Here is a 23,061-nt window from a genome sequence, read left to right as displayed (position 1 = left end):
GAAAGAAGCTGTAATGGGTGGGAAAAATTTTTTTTTTCTTCATATGTAGGGAAAAATGCATTTTTTTCCTACTGTGTTTCTGTCCTGTGAGTCTCCTTTACTACTTATGCGGGACATTTTACTTCTGGTCACCAATAGTGTGGACGTTTTTCTCCACCCCAAGCAATTCTCTGTGACACCAGCTGGGTGTCCTACAATTTAACTCAATTTGGTCACTGTCTTCCCAGAGATACCAGCAGGTCCCATAGGTTAAGGGCTCAGTCTTATAACATTGCCCCACCATGCAGGTGCCAGTCACAACCCCAGGTTATCACTTGTGCTTCTGACCAACTGGCTATAAGTCAGAGGTTTTAGAAATTAATAAAAATGTTAATGAAATGGCAAAGCAAATAAAAAGCAAACCAACAAACATTAGTGTGTAAGCAAACCTGAGACCAAAGAACGAATATCATAAATGCAAAAATAGTTCGGCATGCATTGTGCATTGCCGTGGATATTTGGTTATCTTCTTAACAAAAGATGGTAAACTGTACATCCCTGTTCACTGAAGCATTATTTATGGTAGCTAAACCTTGGAAGCAACGCAGGTGTTCATCAACAGATGACTGGGTAAACAAAATGTGGCCTGTACATGCAATGGAATATTATTCAGCCTTCAAAGGGAAGGAAATTTTGACACATGCTTACAATATGGATGAATCTTGAGGACATTACACTAAGTGAAATAAACCAATCACAGTAAGACAAGTACTGTATGACTATTTAAATGAGGTACTTAGAGTAGTCAGACTCATAGAGACAGAAAGTAGAATGGTGGTTACTGGGAGCTGGGGAGGGAGGAACGGGAGTTATTTTTTAATGAGTATAGAGTTTCAATTGGGAAGATGAAAAAGTTTTGGAGATGAGTGGTGGTGATGGTTGCACAACAATGTGAATGTACTTAATGCCACTGAACTACACACTTAAAAATGATTAAGAGAGTAAATTTTATGTTATGTGTATTTTACCACAATAAAAAATTGAGGTTGAAAAAAGGATGGTTTCCTCATGCAGAAACACACTGAATTTCCTGAAGAAACCTATAACCTAGAGAAGGCTCTCTGTAAATATCTGAATGAATGTATTGAATGGGTTGTGCTCTAATAATTCTTGGAGCAGCTAATCCCTCCTCGGATTTATGACCTACAATAGCATAAGTCTAAACAGATTAGATTAATTGGTCAGAGCATCCATTTGTAAATACTTTTATCACATTAACCAGCTCAATTTTGGCAAGTCAAATTATTTGAGAAAACCTTATTTTGCTTTTATGACAGAAATAAAAATATCTATTTTACAGATTTAGATACAGTTGCTTGTGGTAGATTAGCTTTTTTTCCCCTTATTTGTGGGGGCAAGGGGACAGGTTAGCTTTTTAAAAAAATATTTTATTGTTACTCTATTACAGTTGCCCCAACTTTTCACCTTTTGCACTCCTCCACCCAGCCTACCCCCTGCTCCCACAGTCATTTCCAGCCTGTTGTCCAAGTCTATGGGTTGTTGCTTATACATGTTTCTTGACTAGTCCCTTCCCCTTCTTTCCACCTACACCCCCTTCCCAATTGATTGCTGTCAGTCTGTTGCTTGTTTCCATGCCTCTGGTTCTATTTTCCTTGTTAGTTTATTTTGTTCATTAGGTTCCTCTTATAGGTGAGATCATACAGTATCTGTCTTTCACTGACTGGCTTATTTCATGTAGCATAATATTCTCCAGTTCCATCCATGTTGTTGCGAAAGGTAGGAGTTCCTTCTTTTTTCTGCTATGTAGTATTCCATTGTGTAAGTGTACCACAGTTTTTTGATCCACTCATTTACTGATGGGCACTTAGGCTGTTCCCAGCACTTAGCTATTGTAAATCGTGCTGCTATGACGATACGGGTGCATAAGTTCTTTTGAATGGGTGTTTTGGGATTCTCAGGGTATATTCCCAGCAGTGGCATTGCTGGGTCAAAAGGCAGTTCCATTTTCAGCTTTTTGAGGAAATCCTATACTATTTTCCACAGTGACTGCACCAGTCTGCATTCCCACCAACAGTGTACTAGGGTTCCCATTTCTCCACAACCCTGCCAACATTTGTTGTTTGTTGATTTATTAAAGATGACCATTCTGACCCGTGGGAGGTGATACCTCATTGTGGTTTTAATTTGCATCTCTCTGATGGTTAGTGATGTTGAGCATCCTTTCATGAGACTATGGGCCATCTGTGTGTTCTCCCTGGAGAAGTGTACTTTCAGGTCTTTTGCCTATTTTTTAATTGGATTGCTTGACTTCTTAGTGTTGAATTATATGACTTCTTTATATATTTTGGAGATCAAATCCTTGTCCAAGGTATCATTGGCAAATATGTTATCTCATATGGTCGGTTCTCTTTTCATTTTGGTGATATCTTTAGCTGTGCAGAAGCTTTTTAATTCGATATAGTCCCATTTGTTTATTTTTTCCTATATTTCCCTTCCCTAGGAGATATATCAGAAGAAATATTGCTACGTGGGATATCTGAAATTTTCCTGCCTATGTTTTCCTTTTTTTAAAAAATGTTTCCTGGATTTTTTAATTTATTTTTTAAAGATTTTATTTATTTTTAGAGGGAAAGGGAGGGAGAAACAGAGGGAGAGAAACATCAATGTGTGGTTGCCTCTCACACACATCCTACTGGGGACCTAGCCTGCAACCCAGGCATGTGCCCTAGACTGGGAGTTGAACCTGCAACCCTTTGATTTGCAAGCCAGCACTCAATCCATTGAGCCACACCAGCCAGGGTTCCTGCCTATGTTTTCCTTTAGGACTTTTATGGTGTCACAACTTACAAGTCTTTTATCCATTTTGAGTTTATTCTGGTGTATGGTTTAAGCTGGTAGTCTAATTTAATTTTTTTTTGCACATGCCAGTCCAGTTTTTCCAACACCACTTATTGAAGAGGTTATTTTTACTCCACCGTATGCTCCTGCCCCCTTTGTCAAATATTAATTGACCATAGAGACATGGGTTTATTTCTGGGCTCTCTATTTTGTTCCACTGATATATGTGTGTGTTTTTATGCCAGTACCAGACTGTTTTGATTATAGTGACCTTGTAGTATAGTTTGATCTCATGTATTGTGATTCTTTCTACTTTGTTCTCCTCTCTCAAGATTGCTGAGGCTATACAGGGTCTTTTTTGGTTCCATATAACTTTTTGAAATATTTGTTCTAGATCTATGAAATATGTCATTGGTATTTTAATAGGAATTACATTGAATCTATAATGCTTTGGGTAGTATGGACACTTTAATTACATTTAATTCTTCCAGTCCTTCAACATGATAATGCTTCCATTCACTTGTGTCTTCCTTAATTACTTTTCTCAGTGTTCTGTAGTTTTCTGAGCACAGATCTTTTACCTCCTTAGTTAAATTTATTCCTAGGTACTTCATATTTCTTGTTGCTATAGTTAAATGGATTTTTCTTCTAGCTTCTGTTTCTGATATTTCATTGTTGATGTATGGAAATACCCTCGATTCCTACAAAGGATCTAAACTAGTTCTTTCATCTTCAGCCACTCCCCAAAACTTGAAGGTTGTGGAGTAACCTAAAGAGAATTTCCTTTTTCTTCTCTCCCTTTCTCTTCACTATATATATTTCTTTATCTTTCCAAAGATCTTCAGAATTATTGTTGATTTTTTAAGATGATAAACTAGATGTGGTATTTATTTAGCTCCTAACGGCTCTAATTGGAAATGATATTATTGAAGAAGCATTCCCTAGCAGTCCAGATTGACGGGTGGAGTTAAGCTGTACACCCGTCCCTTCATATATCCAGATACTGTTTTTAACTACTCAGGCTGCTTTATAAACATCCTATATTGGATTCTCCTACTAACAGCTCATTGTGTGTCTCTTTTAAAAACAAGATATAATTTACATTCCATAAAATTCACCATTTTAAAGTGCATAATTTATTGCTTTATTAGTGTATTTACAACTTTGTGAACCATCACACTAATTCCAGAATATTTTTAGCACCCTCACAACAAACCCTGTACCCATTAGTAGTCACTCCCCCAGCCCCAGGCAACCACTAATCTGCATTATCTGTATGGATTTCCTTTTTTTTCTGGACATTTCATATAAGTGGAATAACAGGTGGCCTTTCATGAATGGCTTCTTTTACTTTGCATAATGCTGTCAAGTTTCATCCATACTGTAGTATGTATCAACACTTTATTGCTTTTTTAAAAATTTTTACTTATTGATTTGTGAGAGAGGGAGGATGGGTGGAGGCGGGCAGGGAAGGGGAGGGGGGAGAGAGAGAGAGAGAGATTGCTTTGTTGTTCCACTTATTTGTGCATTTATGGGTTGGTACCTGTATGTATCCTGACCAGGAGTCAAACTTGCAACCTTGGTGTATTGGGATGATGCTCTAAGCAGCTGAGCTACCTGGCCAGGGCAGCACTTCATTGCTTTTTGTTGCTGAATAATATTCCATTGTACTACATTTTTTATCCATTAATCAGTTGATGGATATTTGGGTTGTTTCATTTTTGGCTATTATGAATAATGTTGCTATAAACATTTGTGTAAAAGTTCTTGTGTAAACCTATGTTCTCCCTTCCGGGCATATAGCTAGAAGTACATATTGGTTTACTTGGTAACTCTGTGTCTAACAGTTTGTGAAACTGCCAAGCTGTTTTCTGTAAGAGCTGCACCATTTTAAATTCCCATCAGCAGTGTAGGAGGGTTTTGATTCTCCATCATCTTCTCAATGCTCGTTATTGTCTCTCTCTCTCTCTTTTTTTTTTATTATAGCCATATTACTGAGTGTGAAGTGTTATTATCTCACTGTGTTTTTAATTTTCATTTCTCTAAAGACCAGTGATATTGAGCATCTTTTTGTGTGTTTTTTGGTCATTTGTATATCTTTTTTTTTTTTTTTGGAGAAATGTCTATTTAATTCCTTTTCCCATCTTTAATTGGGTTGTTTGTCTTTTTATTGATTAATAGTAAGAGTTCCTTATATATTCTGGATACCAAACCTTTATCAGATACTAATTTGCAAATATTTTCTCCTACTCTGTGGCTTGTCTTCTCACTTTCTTAATGTATTCTTTGAAGCACAGTAGTTTTTAATGTTTTTTATCCTCACCTGAGTACATTATTTCATTGCTTTTAGAGAGAGGGGAAGGGAGAGAGAAACATTGATGCAAGAGAGAAGCATCCATTGGTTGCCTCCTGTATGTACCCTGACTGAGCATCATTCGCTCCTGGACCAAGGATCAGACCCACAACCTAGATATGTGCCCTGAGAGAATTGAATCCACGGCCTTCCAGTTATGGGACAATGCTCCAAACAAATGAGCCACACCAGTTAGGGCATGCTTTTTGATTTTGATGAAGTGCTAACTTATTTTTTTCTTTTGTTGCCTATGGTTTTATTGTCACGTCTAAGAAACTGTTGTCCAACTCAAAGTTATAAAGATTTACTATGATTTCTTTTAAGAGTGTAATTGTTTTAGCTCTTATATTTAGATATATAATTGATTTTTAGTTAATTTTTGTATATGATATATGGTAAGCATCCAACTTTATTCTTTTACTTGTAGATACTCAGTTGTTCCAGCACTATTTGTTGAAAAAGACTATTCTTTCCCCCATTGTCATTCCATCAGAAATGTGAGGGTTTATTTTTGGACATTCAATTTTATTCTGTTGATCTGTACACTCTTAGCGTTTTGTATCAATTACTGTATCTTTGTAGTAAGGTTTGAAATCTTGAAGTGTGAGATCTTCAGCTTGTTCTTTTTCAAGATTATTTTGGCTTTCTAGGTCCCTTCCATTTCCATATGAATTTTAGAATCAGCTTATCAATATCTGCCCCCATCCACTAAAAGCCAGGTGGAGCCTGGCCAGTGTATCTCAGTTGGTTGGAGCTTAGCCCTGTAGCTGAATGGTTGTGGGTTTAATTCCCGGTTGGGGCACATGCCTGAGTTGTGGATTCAATTCCCAGTCCGGGTGCATTCAGGAGGCAAGAAAATCAGTGGTCCTCTCTCAGATCAATGTTTCTCTCTCTCTCTTCCCCTCTCTGAAAGAAATGTGCACGGGTGAGGGTTTAAAAAAGTTAACAGCCAGCTGGGATTGCATTGAATATTAGATCAATTTGGAGAGTAGTGCCATCTTACCAATATTGTCTTGCAATCCATGAACTTGCCTTTGTAGTATTTATTTTGTTCAATATTTTCAATGAAGTTCTGTGATTTTCAGTGAACATGTATTGCATTTATTTTGTTAGCTTACTCATAGATATTTTATTCTTTTGCTGCTATTGTAAGTGGAGTTGTTTTCTTAATTTCTTCTTGGAATTGTTTATTGCTAGGGTATACACATACAATTCACTTTTGTATATGGCTCTTGTATTCTATAGATATTTTTATTTGTTCTAAGAGCTTTTTTTGTGGATTGCTTAGGCTTTTCTATATACAAGATCATGTCACCTGCAATAGAAATAGTTTTATTTTTTTCCTTTCCAATCCAGATTCAATCCAAATAGATGCCTTTTTATTTCTTTTTCTTATCTATTTGTCTGATGAGATCCTCCAATACAATGTTGAATAGAAGTGGCAAAAGCAATCATCCTTGTCTTGTTCCTGATATTAGTGGGAAAGCTGTTACCATTAAGCGTAATATTTCTTATAAATATGATTGTTGATGCCCTTCATTAAGTTGAGGAAATTATCTGTATTCCATCTTGCTGAGTATTAATATGAAAGGATGTCAGATTTCATTAAGTACTTTTTCTGTGTCTATTGAGATGGTCATGTGGTTTTTGCCCCCTAGTCTATTAATATAATGTATTGATTTATTTTCATATGTTTAACCAGCCTTGTTTTCCAAGGATAATTCCCACTTAGTCTTGATGTAGAATCCTTCTTATATATTCCTGGGTCCATTTGCTAGTATTTCATTGAAGGCTTTTGCATAAGTATTTATAAGGGGCATTGGTCTGTAGTTTTCTTTATTTATGATTTTTTCTGGTTCTAGAGACAGGATAATACTAACCATAAGAAGAGTTGAGGCTTGTTTTCTCCTTTTCTGTTTTTTGGGGGGAGTTTGTAAAAAAATCAGTTAATTCTTTAAATGTGTTGTAGAATTTACCAGCAAAATCATTTGGTCCTGGGTTTCACTTTGTGGGAAATATTTTGACTACTAATTCAGTCTTCTTACTCTTCATAAGTCTTCAGATTTTCCATTTCTCTTTGAGTCAATGTCAGTTCATTGTCCATTTCTAGGTTATCTGATTTGTTAGCATTCTATTGTTTATAGTTTTGTAGTCATTTTTATTTTTGTAAGATTGATCGTAATGTCTCCTCCATCATTCCTTTTATTAATAATTTGAGTCTTCTGTGTTTTATTTTTGGTAAGTCTAGACCGGATTTTTCTATTTTGTTGATCTTTACAAAGAAGCAAAATTTTATTTTTGCCTAATTTTTTATATTCCCTTTGTTCTGCTCGCTTTGTGTTTAGTTTGCTTTTTGTTTTGGTTTGTCCTTAGAATGGAAAGTTAGGTTGTTGATTTGAAATCATTCTTCTTCAATATAGGCATTTATAGTTATAAATTTTCCTCTAAGCACTGCATTCATTGCATCTCATAAGTTTTGGTATGGTGTGTGTTTTTTTTTAATTATTCATCTCAAAGTATTTTCTAATTTCCCCTGTGATTTCTTTTTTGATCCACTGCTTTTAGGAGTGTGTCGTTTAATATCCACATATTTGTGAGTTTCCCAAATTTCTTTTTGTTATCGATGTCTAATTTCATTCCATTGTGGTGAGAGACATATAGTGTATGATTTCGCTTCTTTATGGTTTAACACATGGTGTGTGCTGGAGAATGTTACATGTGCATTTGAGAAGAATGCATATTCTGTTACTGGATATAGACGTTTTATAGATGTCTATTAGATTTAGTTTTATTTAATGTTCAGGTCTTCTATTTCTCTGCTGATTTTTTGTCTAGTTGTTGTGTTTATTATTGAATACACAGTGTCGAATTCTCCATACACAGTGTCAAATTCTCCAATTATTATTGTTTTATTATATTTTTGCCTTCAATTCTGTCATTTTGCTTCATGTATTTTGGGGCTGTGTTAGTAGGTACATGTATATACCTATAATAATTACTATATTTTTAATTGATTTTTCATCATTATATAATGTCCTTTTTTGTCTCTAATAAGTTTTGAAGTCTATTTTGCCTGAAATTTGTATAGCCTCCCTAACTCCCTTTTGGTTACTGTTTGCATCGAATCTCTCCTTTTAAAAAATAGCTTTATTGCTTTATTGAGATATTATTGACAAAATTATATGTATTTAAGGTATACAAATGGTATATGATGTTTTGACATACATATATACTCTAAAATGATCACTGCAATCAAGCTAATTAACAAATCCATCACCTCTTCCAGTTGTCACTTTGGGGGTGTGTGTGTGTGTGTGTGTGTGTGGTGAAAAGTTTAATATCTGTTAGCACAGTTTCAGTATACAATATTGTATTATTAGTTATCATCACCTTGCTGTACAGTAGATCTCCAGAATTTATCTTCTATAAACTAAACTGCATGAAATATTTTTTACTATTCTTTTACTTCCAACCTATTGTCTCTTAGAATATAAATGGAATCTCTTGTAGATAACATATAGTTGAATCATGTTATGTATTTTGCTGTGCCTGCCTTTTAGTTGGAGGCTTTCATTTATTTATATGTCATGTATTTACTGATAAGATAGGATTTACATCTGCCATGTTGCTTATTGTTCTCTGTGCGTTTTATGTTTTTTTTTTTTTCTTTCTGCATTGCTCTTTTACCACATTCTTTTGTGTTAGGTATTTCCTAATGCACAATTTTTAATTCCCCTGTATTTTCTTTTACACTATGTTTTTTGGTTATTTTCTCAGTGGCTGCCCTGGGGAATTACAATTAAAATCTTAACTTAAAACAATGTAGTTTGGTTTAACATTAACTTAATTTCAGTAGTATACAAAAACTTGACTCCTTTTATCTGTTGCCCTCCTTTTCCTTTGTACTTACTGTCACACAAACTATATTTTTATAATTATATGACAATACAGATTTATAATAATTATTGTTTTATGCATTTGTACTTTAAATCCCATAGAAGAAAAAATAATTACAAAAATGTATTTATTCTGTCTTTTGTATTTATCTATGTTATTGCCTTTATGCGTGCTGTTTTTTTTCTTCATATGCATTTGTTACTGTCTAGTGTCCTTTCATTTCAGCCTGAGCTAGTCCTTTTAGTATTTCTTACAGGGCAGCCTTGCTGTGATGAATTCTCTCAGTTTTGTGTTTATCTGTGAATGTGTTAATTTCTCCTTCATTTTTGAAGGTTCGTTTTGCTGGACATGGAATTCTGGTTGACAGTCTTTTTCTTTCAGTGTTTGCGTATTTAATCCTACTACTTCTTGGCCATATGGTTTATGATGAGAAATTGGCTTTTAATTGTTAATGATCCCCTTTACATGACAGGTCATTTTCTCTTTTGCACTTATAAAATTATCCCTTTGTCATTTGACAGTTTTTTAATAATGTGTCTACGTGTGGATCACTATGATTTTATTCTACTTGGAGTTGAGCTTGTAGGACATGTATATTAATATTTTTAATTAAATTTAGGAAGTTTTCTGCCATTATGTCCTCAAACATGCTCTCTACCCTTTTCTTTCTTTCCTTTCTTCTGGAACTTCCATTCTGCATATGCTGGTATGCTTAATGGGGTTTCATGGGTATGTGAAGCTATGTTCATTGTTCTTTTTTGCTTTCTGTCACTTTTTTTCTTTCATGTTTTCCTCAGTCAGGATAATCTTAATTGACCTCTTTTCAAGTTCATTGATACTTTCTCAGTCTTTCCAAACCTGCTATTGAGTCTTCTAAGTGAATTTTTCAGTTGTACTTTTCAACTCCAGAAATTCTCTTTGGTTCTTTTTTTTATAATTTCTGTCTCTTTATTGGTATTCTCTATTTTCATACAACTCCATTCTCATCCTTTCTTTTAGTTACTTATACATGGTTTCTTTTAGTTCTTTGACCACACTCAAAATAGCTGTTTAAAGTCTTTGTCTAGTAAGTTCCTCAGGGACAGCATCTATCAACTGTTTCGGTTGTCTCTGTATGGGACATACTTTCCTGTTTCTATGCATATCTGGTAATTTTTTGTTGATACCTGGACATTTTAAATAATATAATGTGGCATCTCTGGAAATCATATTCTACCCCTTCCCATGGTTTACTATCACATTTTTTGAAAATAATGTTCTTTTTAATCCTCACTCAAGGATTTTTTTTTTAAATTTATATGAGAGAGAGAGAGAGAGAGAGAGAAACACCTATGTGAGAGAGAAACAGCAATCAGTTGCTCCTGCACACATCTCAGCTGGGATCAAACCCACAACCTTTTGGGGTTGGGAGGAGGTGCCAACCAACTAAGCCACCCAGCGAGGGCTAGTGTCACTCTTTGCTGTTGTTGTTTTTGTTATTTAAAGACCTATCAGAACTAATTCCATTAATTCTGTATTCTTGTCTTGTGTGGCCATGAAGTTTCTGCTCAGTTAGCTTATTAGTGGTCATCTAATAATTGGACAGAGATTTCCTTAGTGCATGGAAGCAGTAGGTTTCCCAGTTTTTTCTAAGAGGTTTTCTGTGCATATTGGAGCATGCTTTCAGTGCTCCTCAAGGCAGTTAAGAATTTACCTTATGGAGAAAAATCAAGATGGTGGAGGAGTGAATGGAACTCACACTAACCTGCTCCCAGGACCAATCTGGAATTACAGCTAAATTGTGGAGAAATCACCTGGAACAAACAACTGAACAATAGCAAGAGAAAGTTGTCCTTATAACCTCAGACAGACAGAAGAATCTGGTAAGGAGTATGGTAGAGACTTGAGAAGGTGAGCGGGGCACCCATGGGCGGCAGCACCAGACATGGAAATGGCCAGTTGGATCCCTCTGAGAAGAGTGAGGTCTAAACCATAAGTGGGGATCTCCAGCCTAGCGCACCAGAGCCCACAAAGTACACAGATAATACCCAGCTGCAAAAAGCAGCAGGGTTGCTCTCTGCCAGAGGCAGGCGGCTGGAGATGCAAAGAGCCTTTTAAAGGTCTAACGCATAAATTTTTGTTTGCAGCCACTTACCCTGGTCTCCAGCAAAGGCGGGGGCAGAGTGGGCTGGAGATGCCTGAGGAGAGACTGGGGAAAGAGGCTATGGGAAGAGAACTGAGAGAGTGGCCAGCGGTATCCCAGTGCTGACTCATCCCCCATGTGGCAGCCACCATCTTGCTCGGGCAGATCACTCACCTGAGCAGCAACAGTCTGAGAGGACACAATAGCCCTGCCCCTAGGAGGGAAACTGCCCTGGCTCAGTGGTGCTAAAGCCTGACTGATGAGTACAGAGTGGGAGCCATAGATAGTAGATCCCTGCCTAAAGGGGGCACAGAGTGGTATAGAGACATGAGGAAAGGCTGGAGACAAAGGCTTTAGGGAGAGAATGGAGAGAGTAGCTGGTGGGATCCCAGTGCTGACTCCTCCCCCATATGGCAGCAGCCATCTGGCTCAGGCAGACCACTCCCCTGAGCAGCAGCAGCTTGAGAGGACCCAATAGACCCTGTCCCCGCCTGTGGGATTCCGCCAGTCCCTGTGCTGTCTAAGCCACCTGCTGAGTGCAGAGTGACTAGATTAACAGCTGAAGGAGACAGCCACAGACAGTAGATTCCTGGAAGTCTTGAACAGACTGCCTAAAGTCAGACAGGGTCAACATCTGACATCATCAGAGGCAGATCCAGAAAGAAAGAACAGCAGTCTCCTACCATAGAAGTTCACATCACAAAGTTAGGAAGTCAAGACAGATCAATTTAAGAAGCAGAAGCAAAAACGAAGAGTCTCACAAATAATGGGAAGACAATGAAACACCCTCCAGTCAAAAGGAAAGGAGGAATCCCCAGAAAGAGAACTAAATGAAATAGAGGCAAGTAAACTATCAGATATTGAGTTCAAAACAATGGTTCTAAGGAAGCTCAATGAGCTCAGTGAGCTCAGAGAATTACCAAAAACTACAGGGAAGCCATGAGGAACTTATTGCAAACTTTATCAGCATGGAAAAGGACATAGAAACTATCAATAAGCGACAAGAAGAAATGAAGAATACAATTTCTGAATTGAAGAACGCAGTAGAAGGAATCAAAATCAAGCTAGATGAAGCAGAGGATCAAATCAGCGAGCTGGAGGATGAGGTAGAAAAAGGCTCCCAGAAAGAGCAAGAAAATCAAAAAAGACTAAAAAAAAAAAAGTGAAGAGGCGTTTAGAGAAATGCAGGACACCCTGAAACATAACAATATCCATATAATAGGGATACCAAAAGGAGAAGAAGAGGAGGAAGGGATAGAGAACCTGTTGGAAAAAGTAACAATGGAAAACTTTCCTAATTGGAGGAGAGAAAAAGTCACACAAGTCCAGGAAGTACACAGGGTCCCATTCAAGAGGAACCCAATGGAGCCTACTCCAAGACACGTCATCATTAAAATGGCAAATATCAAAGACAAACAGAATCGTAAAGGCAGCAAGGGAGAAAGAGGTAGTAACAAACATATAAGGGAGCCCTGATGCAGCTAACAGCTGACTTCTCAACAGAAATGCGGCATGCCAGAAGGGAGTGGCAAGAAATATTCCAAGTCATGAAAAGCAAAGTCCTGCAACCAAGACTGCTCTACCCAGCAAGGCTTTCAATTAAAATGGAAGGCAAAATAAGGAGTTTCCCAGACAAAAGAAGGCTAAAAGAATACACCTCCACCAAACCAGCACTGCAGGACATGCTAAAGGGACTGCTTAAGAAGATGAAGAAAAAGAGTCTATGATTGATTACCCAGTTCCTTTCAGAATCACCAATACTTGATATTACCAATATTTTTAATACATATTAATATGATTGTGACAATGAAATGCTATTATTCTTCCTTTATTATTTGTTGAAACTAAACCTGGCTTTGTGTATTTCTTACCTATTTCTGTTATTCTTAAAGGAAGCTTTAAATGACTTTTTGGTATTCTTTATCCATTTATCGATTAAAGGTTTGTAGAATTTTTGTTTCTAAAAAAAAACCGACTATTAACCCTTTTTTAGGTGTGTGGCCAATACTTTCCCATTCTGTTACTTGTCCTTTTAACTTTTTTTATATGTATATTACTATATAGTCTTAAATGTTTAATATAGTCATAGTGTCAATATTTTACTTTATAGCTTCTGGGTTTGAATATTTTACTTCAGGGTAAGAAAAATATTATTTTGTATTTTTTTCCTAAAACTCTTTAGATTTTACATATTGAATTTTAAGTCACCTGAATATTTTTTGTATAATGTGCCAAATAGGGCTCTATATTTGTTTTATTTCAAGTAATAGTGGTCTATGTACCTTATTTGTTGAATAAGCCTTATTTTCCCCATTGATTTGAAATATCAATTTAATCATATACTACATTGTTAGACATATACGTTTATTTTTAGAATGCTCATTTTATTTCATTGATCTACTTAATTATTTCTGTGCTGATGTCATGTTGTTTTAATTGCTGAGACTTTATAATGGATTTAAATTTTTCAATATTTTATAATGGATTTTGACATTTAAAAAATAAATGAATAATCAATCTGCATTAAGAGAAAAAAGAAAAGAAGGAACTCCTAACCTTTTGCGAGAACATGGATGGAACTGGAGATTATGCTAAGTTTGAAATAAGCCAGTCAGTGAAAGACAAATACCAAATGATGTCAATTATAAGTGGAATCTATTCAACAAAATAAACCCCTGGCATGGAAACATGGAGCAGACTGAATGTGACCAGAGGGGATGGGGAAGGAGGACAATGGTGGAAAGAAGAGGAAGGGAGTAGACAAAGAACAGGTATGAATGACCCATGGACATGGACAACAGAGTGGGAATTGACTGTGGGAGAGGGGTGTGGGGAAGAGGGTGGGATGGGTGGAGAAGAGCAAAGGGGGAAAAACTGAGACAACTGTAATAGAATAAACATGATTTTTAAAAAATAAATGGTAAAAAACTGGAAGAATTCTGTGTTATGTTTCATCTTCTGTTTTGCTCAGATCCTCACAGTCAAGTAGGGGTGAGAGCGTAGGACCTTCTCAGACCTTTTCTGAGTATGTGTGTGACTTGAGACGTTCATCTATCTCTATGTCTATGCATGGTCTTCTAGGTTCCTTAGAATATGGTATTCCCTAGGTTTTCCTTTAAAGTATTTTAGTTAGCTTATTGTTATTCCAGCTGTTATCTACCACCTCAGGAGATCCTGATGTTCAACAGTTGCCCCTAATAATTTTCAACACTGGCCCCAGGCAAAAGGTTTTCACATTGAGTTCTGAGTCAGGTCAAATAAATACAATATGCAAGTGGGGTCTTTCTTCCAAACAGATGACAATTTTCTGAAAATTAGGTTGGAGGTCTTTCAAAGTTCCTGTCTGTTCCTCCAGTGACTGTCAGACTGGCTTTAACTGTGATTGTGTGTTAATTGGTTTTCAAGGCTATAGTTGATCTGGAAGACACATATGTCTTCTTGTCATGTATTTTCTGTACTTATCAAGCCCTATTTGGTGATAAAATTATGTTTTAAAAATAGTAAGTACAAAGACAAGGTAATAAATGCATTGCATTTCTAATGCCTTTTGTAAATTATTCTGGTCAGTGATTGAAATCATGAAATCTTTGTTGTATCTCAATAAGTGGGGAGATAGGCATGGAGTTGCATCCCTGTTTTAGAGATGAGCAAGCAGGCTCAAAAAGATAGTGTTTTGCTGTTTTGCCCAGTGTTGCCAAATCACTGTAGTTGCATGTTGACCCCCAATTCTCATTTCCTTTTCTTCTACCCCATTGGCTTCAATAGAATTCTGATTTTGGTATGTGAAGATACCAAGATATAATATTATTTGGTTCTTTTTTTAGCCTAATTGTATGTTGCATCCTAAGAAGTTCAATTACAGTACTAAAATTTTGAGACTTTTATTCCATTGTCAGTTATCTCAATTTTAAAGCTATTTGATGTTTTAATTTGAAGTCACCCACATCCTCTAAATTATTATTGTTCTCATTTTGCATTTGGATGCCTATGGATAGTGTGTACTATATAGTGACTTTAGAGAAAGAAGAGGTTTATCTGTTCTATATTTTTGGCACATCAGTAATTATCCTCATCAATGTTGTAGTTTTGACATACTATTACCTATCTTGAACTCTTGAATTTGGATTTCTCCCTTTTTTTTTTGTAAATCTTACTTGTGTCCAATAAAGTTAACAGGAACAGATGTAGTGAGGATGATAGTTTCATGTTTCCATATGAAGCTATTCTCTCATTTATTATCTGCTTTATGGCATTGACATGTATAGAAAGAGAAACAAAGTTATTGAACATCTCATTGATATTTCAAAATGCCATCAAGTCCTGATTATAGGGAATAGTGAGTCAGCATCTTTTTCAGTCCTTTGCAACTCATTGTGCCTTGGAGAGTGGGGAAAGAAAAGATCATAGAGAATGGAGTTAATCAGGGAAGACTTCTTGCAGGAGTTGATAACTTGAGCTGAGCTTTGATTCAAGTAAAAGATCTCATTTAATGCAGCAGACAGGAGATCATTTGAGGTAGGCAGCACCAAGAGCGAATGAGAAAGGAGTTGAAACTTTTCAAGGTGATGGTCCTGTGGAGGAGCTGGGAGCAGTGAAAGTGGTACAATAGTGTTGTAAGAGTTGCTGAAATTGGGGCTTTGTTCTTTGATTATCTTTATTATGACAGAAATCCCAGGGCACCAAGAGACAAAAACATTAAGGGTTTTCTGGTTGTATTGGCAGTGCTTCCCACTCATTATCTGAATTGGGGCTTCTCTGCCCTGAAATGGCTCACTTAACAACAGTGTTGGAAAACAGAAGGTTTTGCCCTCAACTTGGAGCAGTCTCTGCAGGCAACTGGGTGACTGTCTCTAAGTGGAGAGTATTTTGACCTTCCTTTCATGGATTCGTATATGATGGGAATTAAGGATACTGGTGACTTCCATACTATTATTACCCTATCTGGACATTGGGGAAGATTTATTTAACTTTTTTACAAATCAGAACACATACAAGGATATTTTTAAATTATCTAGAACAAGTGAGTACAATTTCTGAACAACAGAGACTTTAAATAGTTTTGCAGACATTGCATGTTTCCTTTTTGCTTTGAAAATATGCAAGCTTTTCTTTATTTTTTAAGATAGGGTACACACTTCCTGGTCCTCTATTTAAGAATAATGAAGAGTTGTAAACTATGAATTCCTTCTGCTTCTCATGAAATGATAATGATTGCAGAGTTGTTAGATCTTAGACCCTATGAAAATCATTCTTCAGAGAGTCATCCAAAAGTAGTGAGTTATGGAGGGACTTAAATGCCTAGCAGAAGATTAGGGATTTGATCTAGTAAAGAGTTACCAAAGGGAAGGGCCCAAGATGCTGGTGTAGAAAGACCCTGAACTCATTTCCTCCCACTGATGCACTTATGTGTACAGCATTTCTTCCCAAAGAACAACTGATTGAACAGCTTCTTTACACACACACACACACACGGTGGGGGCGGGGTAGGGGGGAGAATGAACCACATAGAGAAGTGTAGGAGAGACAGATATGCGGTAATCATGGGAACTCTACATAAACAGTACAACCTATAGTATGGGTATCACTGAGAGGCCCACTCCAGCACACATGCCTGCTCTGGGGCATGTAAATACAATAGCATTTTGTTTTGTTTTGTTTTGTTTTGTTTTATTATTTCATTCTATTATTTTAATTTTATTTCTTTTAAAAAATGGTTTGTTGTAATTTTTTCCATTACCATTTAGTCCTCTTATACATCCCTCCCAGCCCCCACACAGTCACCACAATGTTGTCCATGTCCATGAGTCCTTTTTTCTTTTTGCTTAATTCTTCCACTTTCTAACCTCCCCTCTCCCCACTTAGCTGTCATCCTGCTTTCTCTCGCTCTCTGAGTCTGTCTCTGCTTTGCTTGTTAGTTCAGTTTGTTCATTACATTCCGCATGTGAGTGAAAGCATATCGTATTTTTCTTTCTCTGACTGGCTTATTTCATTTAGCATAAAGTTATCCAGGTCCATCCATACTGTCACAAAGGGTAAAATTCTCTCTCTCTCTCTCTCTTTTTATGGCTAAATAGTATTCGATTGTGTAAATGTCCCATAATTGTTTTTTTCCATTCATCTACTGATGAACACTTAGACTGCTTCCATATCTTGGTGATTGTAAATAATGCTGCATTGAACATAGGAGTGTTTATGTTCTTTCAAATTAGTGTTTTGTGTTCCTTTGAATATATTCCCAGAAGTGGGATCGCTAGGTTAAAAGGCAGATGTATTTTTAACTTTTGAGTTATCTCCACAGTGGCTGCACCAGTCTGCATTCCCACAAGCAGTGCAAAAGGGTTCCCATTTCCCCACATCCTTGCCAGCACTTTGTTTCTTGGTTTATTGATGACAGCCATTCTGACAGATGTGAGATGATACCTCACTGTGTTTTAATTTGTGTTTCTCTGATGATTAGTGATGTTGAGCATCTTTTCGTATGTCTATTGACCATCTGAATGTCCTCTTTGGAGAAGTGTCTATCAGGTCCTTTGCCAATTTATAATTGGGTTTTTGTTGTTGTTGTTTTTGTGTTGGGATTTGTAAGTTCCTTATAAATTTTGGATATTAACCCCTTATCAGATGTATTGGTGAATATGTTCTCCAACTCTGTGGGTTGTTGTTTTATTTTGTTGATGCTTTCCTTTGCTGTGCAAAAATTTTTTAGTTTCATGTACTCCCATTTGCTTGTTCTTTTGTTTCTTTTTCCAGGGGAGATATATGCAATAATATATTGCCACAAACAATGTCTGAGATTTTGCTGCCTATGTTTCCTTCTATGATTTTTATGGTTTTGAGTCTAACATATAAATGTTTACTCCATTTTGAATTTATTCTTGGATGTGGTGTAAGAAGTTGGTCTAGTTTTGTTTTTCTGCATGTATCTGTCAAATTTTCCCAACACCATTTATTGAATAAACTCTCTCTAGGCCGTTGTATGTGCTTGCTTTCTCTGTCAAATATTAATTAACTATAAAGGTATGTGTTTATTTCTGGGTTCTCTATTCTATTCCATTGATCTGTATGTCTGTTTTTATGCCAGTACCATGTGTTTTGCTTACTATGGCCTTATAGTATAGGCCATATTAGGTAGCATGATTCCTTCAACTTTGTTCTTCTTTCTAAGGATCACTGTTGCAATGCAGAGCCTTTTGTGGTTCCATATAAGTTTTTCAAATACTTGTTCTAGTTCTGTGAAATATGTCATTGGAATCTTGATAGGAATTGCATTGAATCTATAGATTCCTTTGGATAGTATGGACATTTTAATGTATTTTTCTTCTTATTCAAGAACACGGTATGTGCTTCCAGTTATTTGTAACTTCCATTTCTTACTTCACTGTCTTATAATTTTCCAAGTACAGGTCTTTTACATCCTTGGTTAGGTTTATTCGTAGGTATTCTATTCTTTTTGATGCAATTATGAGTGGGGTTGTTTTCCTAATATCCCTTATGGTTAGTCTGTTATTGACATACAAAAATGCAACTGATTTCTGGATATTAATATTGTATCCTGCTACTTTACTGAGTTTATTTATCAATTCTAGTAGTTTCTTGGTGGAATCTTTGAGGTTCTCTATGGACAATATCATGTCATCTGCAAATAATGACAGTTTTACTTCTTCCTGTCCAATCTGGATGCCTTTTATTTCTTCTTCTTGTCTGGCTGCTGTGGCTAGGATTCTAGTCTCTATGTTGAGTAAGAGAAGTGAAAGCAGACATCCCTGTCTTGTTACCAATGTTAAGGGGAATGTTTGTAGTTTTTCCCTGTTGAATATAATACTGGCAGTGGATTTGTCATATATGGCCTCTATTATGTTTAGGTATATTCCCTTTATTCCCACTTTGCTGAGAGATTTTATCATAAATGGATACTGGATATTATCAAGTGCTTTCTCTGCATCTATTAATAAGATCATGTGATTTTTATCCTTCATTTTGTTTATGTGGTGAATCACATTTATTGGTTTTCAAATGTTGTACCAACCTTGCATTCTCAGAATAAATCCCACTTGATCATGGTGTATGATCTTTTTGATGCATTGCTGTATTCAGTTTGCTATATTTTGTTGGGGATTTTAGCATCTATGTTCATCAGTGTATTGGCCTATGTAAGTTTGTTTGTTTGTTTTTTTGTGGTGTTTTTTTCTGGTTTTGGAATTAGCATAATGCTGGCCTAGTAAAATGATTTTGGGAGACTTCCCTTCTCTTAAATTTTTGGAATAGTTTGAAAAGGAGAGGTGTTAATTCCTCTCAGAATGTTTGGTAAAAATTCATCTGTGAGGCGTCTGTCCAGGGCTTTTGTTTTTTGGGAGTTTTTTGATTACTGCCTCAATTTCATTAGGTGTAATTTGTCTATTCAGATTCTAGGATTCTTCCTGATTTAGTTTTGGAAGATCTTATGTTTCTAGGAGTTTATCCATTTTGTCCAGATTGTCCAGTTTGCTGGCATATAGTTCTTCAAAATACTTTCTTACAATCCTTTGTATTTCTTTGGTGTCAGTTATTATTTCTTCTCTTTCATTTCTGATTTTATTTATTTGGCTTTTCTCTCTTTTTTTTTCCTTGATGTGTCTGCTTAACATCTTGTCAATCTGTTTATCTTTTCAAGGAGCCAGTTCTTGGATTCATTGATCTATTGTATCCTTTTTTTAGACTCTATTTCATTTATTTCTGCTCTGATCTTTATTATTTTCTTCCTTCTACTCTCTTTGGGCCTTGTTTGTTGTTGTTTTTCAAGCTCCTTTAAGTGTAACATTAGATTTTTTATTTGAGCTTTTTCTTGTTTTTTGAGATAGGTCTGTAATACTATGAATTTCCCTCTCATGATTTCTTCCCCTGTATCCCACAGATTTTGGATTGTTATGTTTTTATTTTCATTTGTTTTAAGGTATTTTTTTTATTTCTTTCTTGATCTTATTTTTGACTCCTTCATTGTTTAATACATGGTTATTTAGCTTTCATGTCTTTGCATGTTTTTCAGTGTTCTTATGATTGATTTCTAGTTTCATAGCACTGTGGTCAGAGAAGATGCTTGATATGATTTCAATCTTCTTAAATTTATTGAGAATTGTTTGGTGTCCAACCATGTGATCTGTCCTAGAAAATACTCCATGTGCACTTGAGAAGTATGTGTATTCTGCTGCTTTGGTATGAAATGCTCTAAAGATATCAATTAAATCCATTTGATCTACTGTGTCATGTAAGGCCACTGTTGATTGTCTGGAAGATCTATCCACCAGAATCAATGGGGTGTTAAAAGCCCCAGCTATGGCTGTATTTCTGTCAGTGTCTCCCTTTACGTCCATCAGGATTTGCTTTAAATATTTCGGTGCTCCTATGTGGGGTGTTTAAATGTTTACTAGGGTTATATCCTCTTGTTGGAGTGTTCTCTTTATCATTATGTAGTGTCCTTCTTTGTCTCTTACAAATAGCTTGGTTTTAAAGTCTATTTTGTTGGATATAAGTATTGCTATCCCTGCTTTTTTTTTTTCTTTCCATTTTCATGAAATATCTTTTTCCATTCCTTTACTTTTAGTTTGTGTGTATCTTTCGATCTGGGGTGGATCTCTTGGAGACAGCATACATATGGGTCTTGTTTGCTTGTCCATTCTGCCACTGTGTGTCTTTTATTTGAAGCATTTAAGTCATCTACATTTAAGGTGATTATTGATAGATACATATATAGTGACATTTTATTGTTAGACTATTTTCCTCTTAAAACATCAATTTAACGTGCACCTAAACTCTACATGAAAAACATTTATTTGCTAACCCCAAGGCACCTGCCAAAAAGGTGGAAAACTGTGGGAACTCTCGGGGATCTGAAGGAACTCTACAGAGTCATAGGTGCCAGCGAGCACTATTGTTTACTTTCTCCTCCATCTAGATAGCATGGTCAGGAGCTTGGTCTAAGTACTCTAGTTGGATGTAGTGGCCTTTCAGGCCACCACAGTGTCCCTGGGACAGCACCCATTGCAGCCCACGTCAGCTGGCTACCCAGGGAGTCATGTACCCAAGCTATCTCAGCGCCTGCTGCAGATTCAGCCAGCCAGGCCCCCAGGATGCCCCAGGCACCACAGTCACCCACTTAAGCTCCAGCCAGCCTGCCAAAACCACCTGGTACATACATTTGATACAGAGGTTGCTTCTACACAAAACCTATCCTTCAAAATTGAGAGAGATAGCTATTTTATATATCTACAGAAACAAATACAGAAAGTAAATAAATAAATAAATAAATAAATAAGAAAGCAGAGAAATATGTTCCAAATGAAGGAATAAGAAAAACAAAAAACAAAAAACAAAACAGTGCTCACTGCGGTAGCACATACACTAAAATTGGAACGATACAGAGAAGATTAGCATGGCCCCTGCGCAAGGATGACACGCAAATTCGTGAAGCATTCCATATAAAAAAAAGAAAGAAAGAAAAATTTTAAAACACTAATGAAAGGGAGATAAGTAATTTCCTTGATAAAGAATTCAAAGTAATGGTCATATAAGGATGCTTACCAAACTTGAGAAAAGAATAGAAGAACTCAGAACTTCAATAGAGAATTAGAAAATACAATAAAGAACTAATAAAAGCTGACATGTAACTGAAATTAAAAATACACTAGTGGGAATCAACAGCAGATCAGAATATACAGAACATGTCAGTATACATGAAGGTCAGAATAGTGACCTTCATGTAATTATGTAAGTGAATTATTCAGTAATATGTAAGTGAAATAATTATGTAAGTGAAATAAGTAGTCCGGTAAAGACAAATACCACTCAGTCAAAATAGCAAAAAAGAAATAAAAAAATAAAAGTTTTTTAAATGAGGATAGTCTAAGAGACCTCTGCAGCATCAAGAACACTATCCTTTGCGTTATAGGGATTCCATAAGAAGAAGAGAGAGGAAGTGGCAGAAAGCTTATTTGAAGAAATAACAGCTGAAAACTTTCCTAATCTGGGGAAGGAAACATACATCCATGTCCAGAAAGAAAAGAGATCTCCAAACAATATGAACCCAAAGAGGCCCACAGAAAGACATACTGCAATTAAAACGGCAAAAGTTAAAAGTAAACAGCGAATCTCAAAGGCAACAAGAAGAAAACACCTAGTCACATATAAGTGGATCTCCCTCCTACCCCTCTTAAATCTCATCAGGTCATTTCTCAGTAGAAACATTTCAGGCCAGAAAGGAGTGAGAGTAAAGTGCTGAAAAAGAAGGCACCTGCAACCCAGAATACTCCACCAGGCAAGGTTATCATTTAGAATTGAAGAAGATATAAAGAGTTTTCCAGACAAGCAAAAACTAAAAGAGCTTGTCACCACTAAACCAGCTTTACAAGAAATTTTAAACAGTTTCCTCTGAGCAGGAAAAAGGACCATAACAAGAAATAAAAATGTATGTTGGGAAAGTGATGGCGGGAAGGTGGAGACAAATGTATTGAACAATAAAAAAATAAAATTAAAAAAATATATATATGGAAGAAAAGATTTCATGGGTAAAAGCAAATATGTAACAAAGGCAGTGGATCAGCCATTTAAAAAGCTTAGTGTAAAGGTCAAAAGACAAAAGTAAACAAACCAGAAATAACTACAATAAACAGAGGGCACATGAAACAAAGAGATCTTAAATATGATGCAAAAATGTAAAGTGTAAAGTGGGTAGTAAAAATGTAGTGCTTTTAGAATGCATTTGAACTTAAATACCTATCAGTTTAAGATAGACTGCCATAGATATGGGTTGATATATATAAACCTCATGGTAACCACAAGCTAAAAACCTACAAAACATAAAGAGAAAGGAACCCACACA

At 36.1% G+C, this 23,061-nt stretch overlaps 1 protein-coding gene and 1 non-coding gene across 2 annotated transcripts in view; both read left to right on the top strand.

Annotated features, from left to right (window-relative positions):
* Nucleotides 1–23,061, top strand: part of ATG7 (autophagy related 7) — a 282,375-nt gene that overhangs the window by 141,383 nt on the left and 117,931 nt on the right. The window lies entirely within an intron of this gene.
* Nucleotides 21,561–21,667, top strand: LOC129061161 (U6 spliceosomal RNA). The gene has a single exon (XR_008528111.1). It is a non-coding gene; the product is annotated as a U6 spliceosomal RNA (small nuclear RNA).

Source organism: Pteronotus mesoamericanus, unplaced genomic scaffold (genome assembly GCF_021234165.1).
Source record: "Pteronotus mesoamericanus isolate MK-2021 breed Mesoamerican mustached bat unplaced genomic scaffold, CSHL_Meso_final scaffold_54, whole genome shotgun sequence".
In the NCBI taxonomy this organism is placed as follows: Eukaryota; Metazoa; Chordata; class Mammalia; order Chiroptera; family Mormoopidae; genus Pteronotus; species Pteronotus mesoamericanus.
The sequence above is the reverse complement of the archived record's forward strand: the minus strand, read 5'-3'. Positions and strand labels throughout refer to the sequence as shown.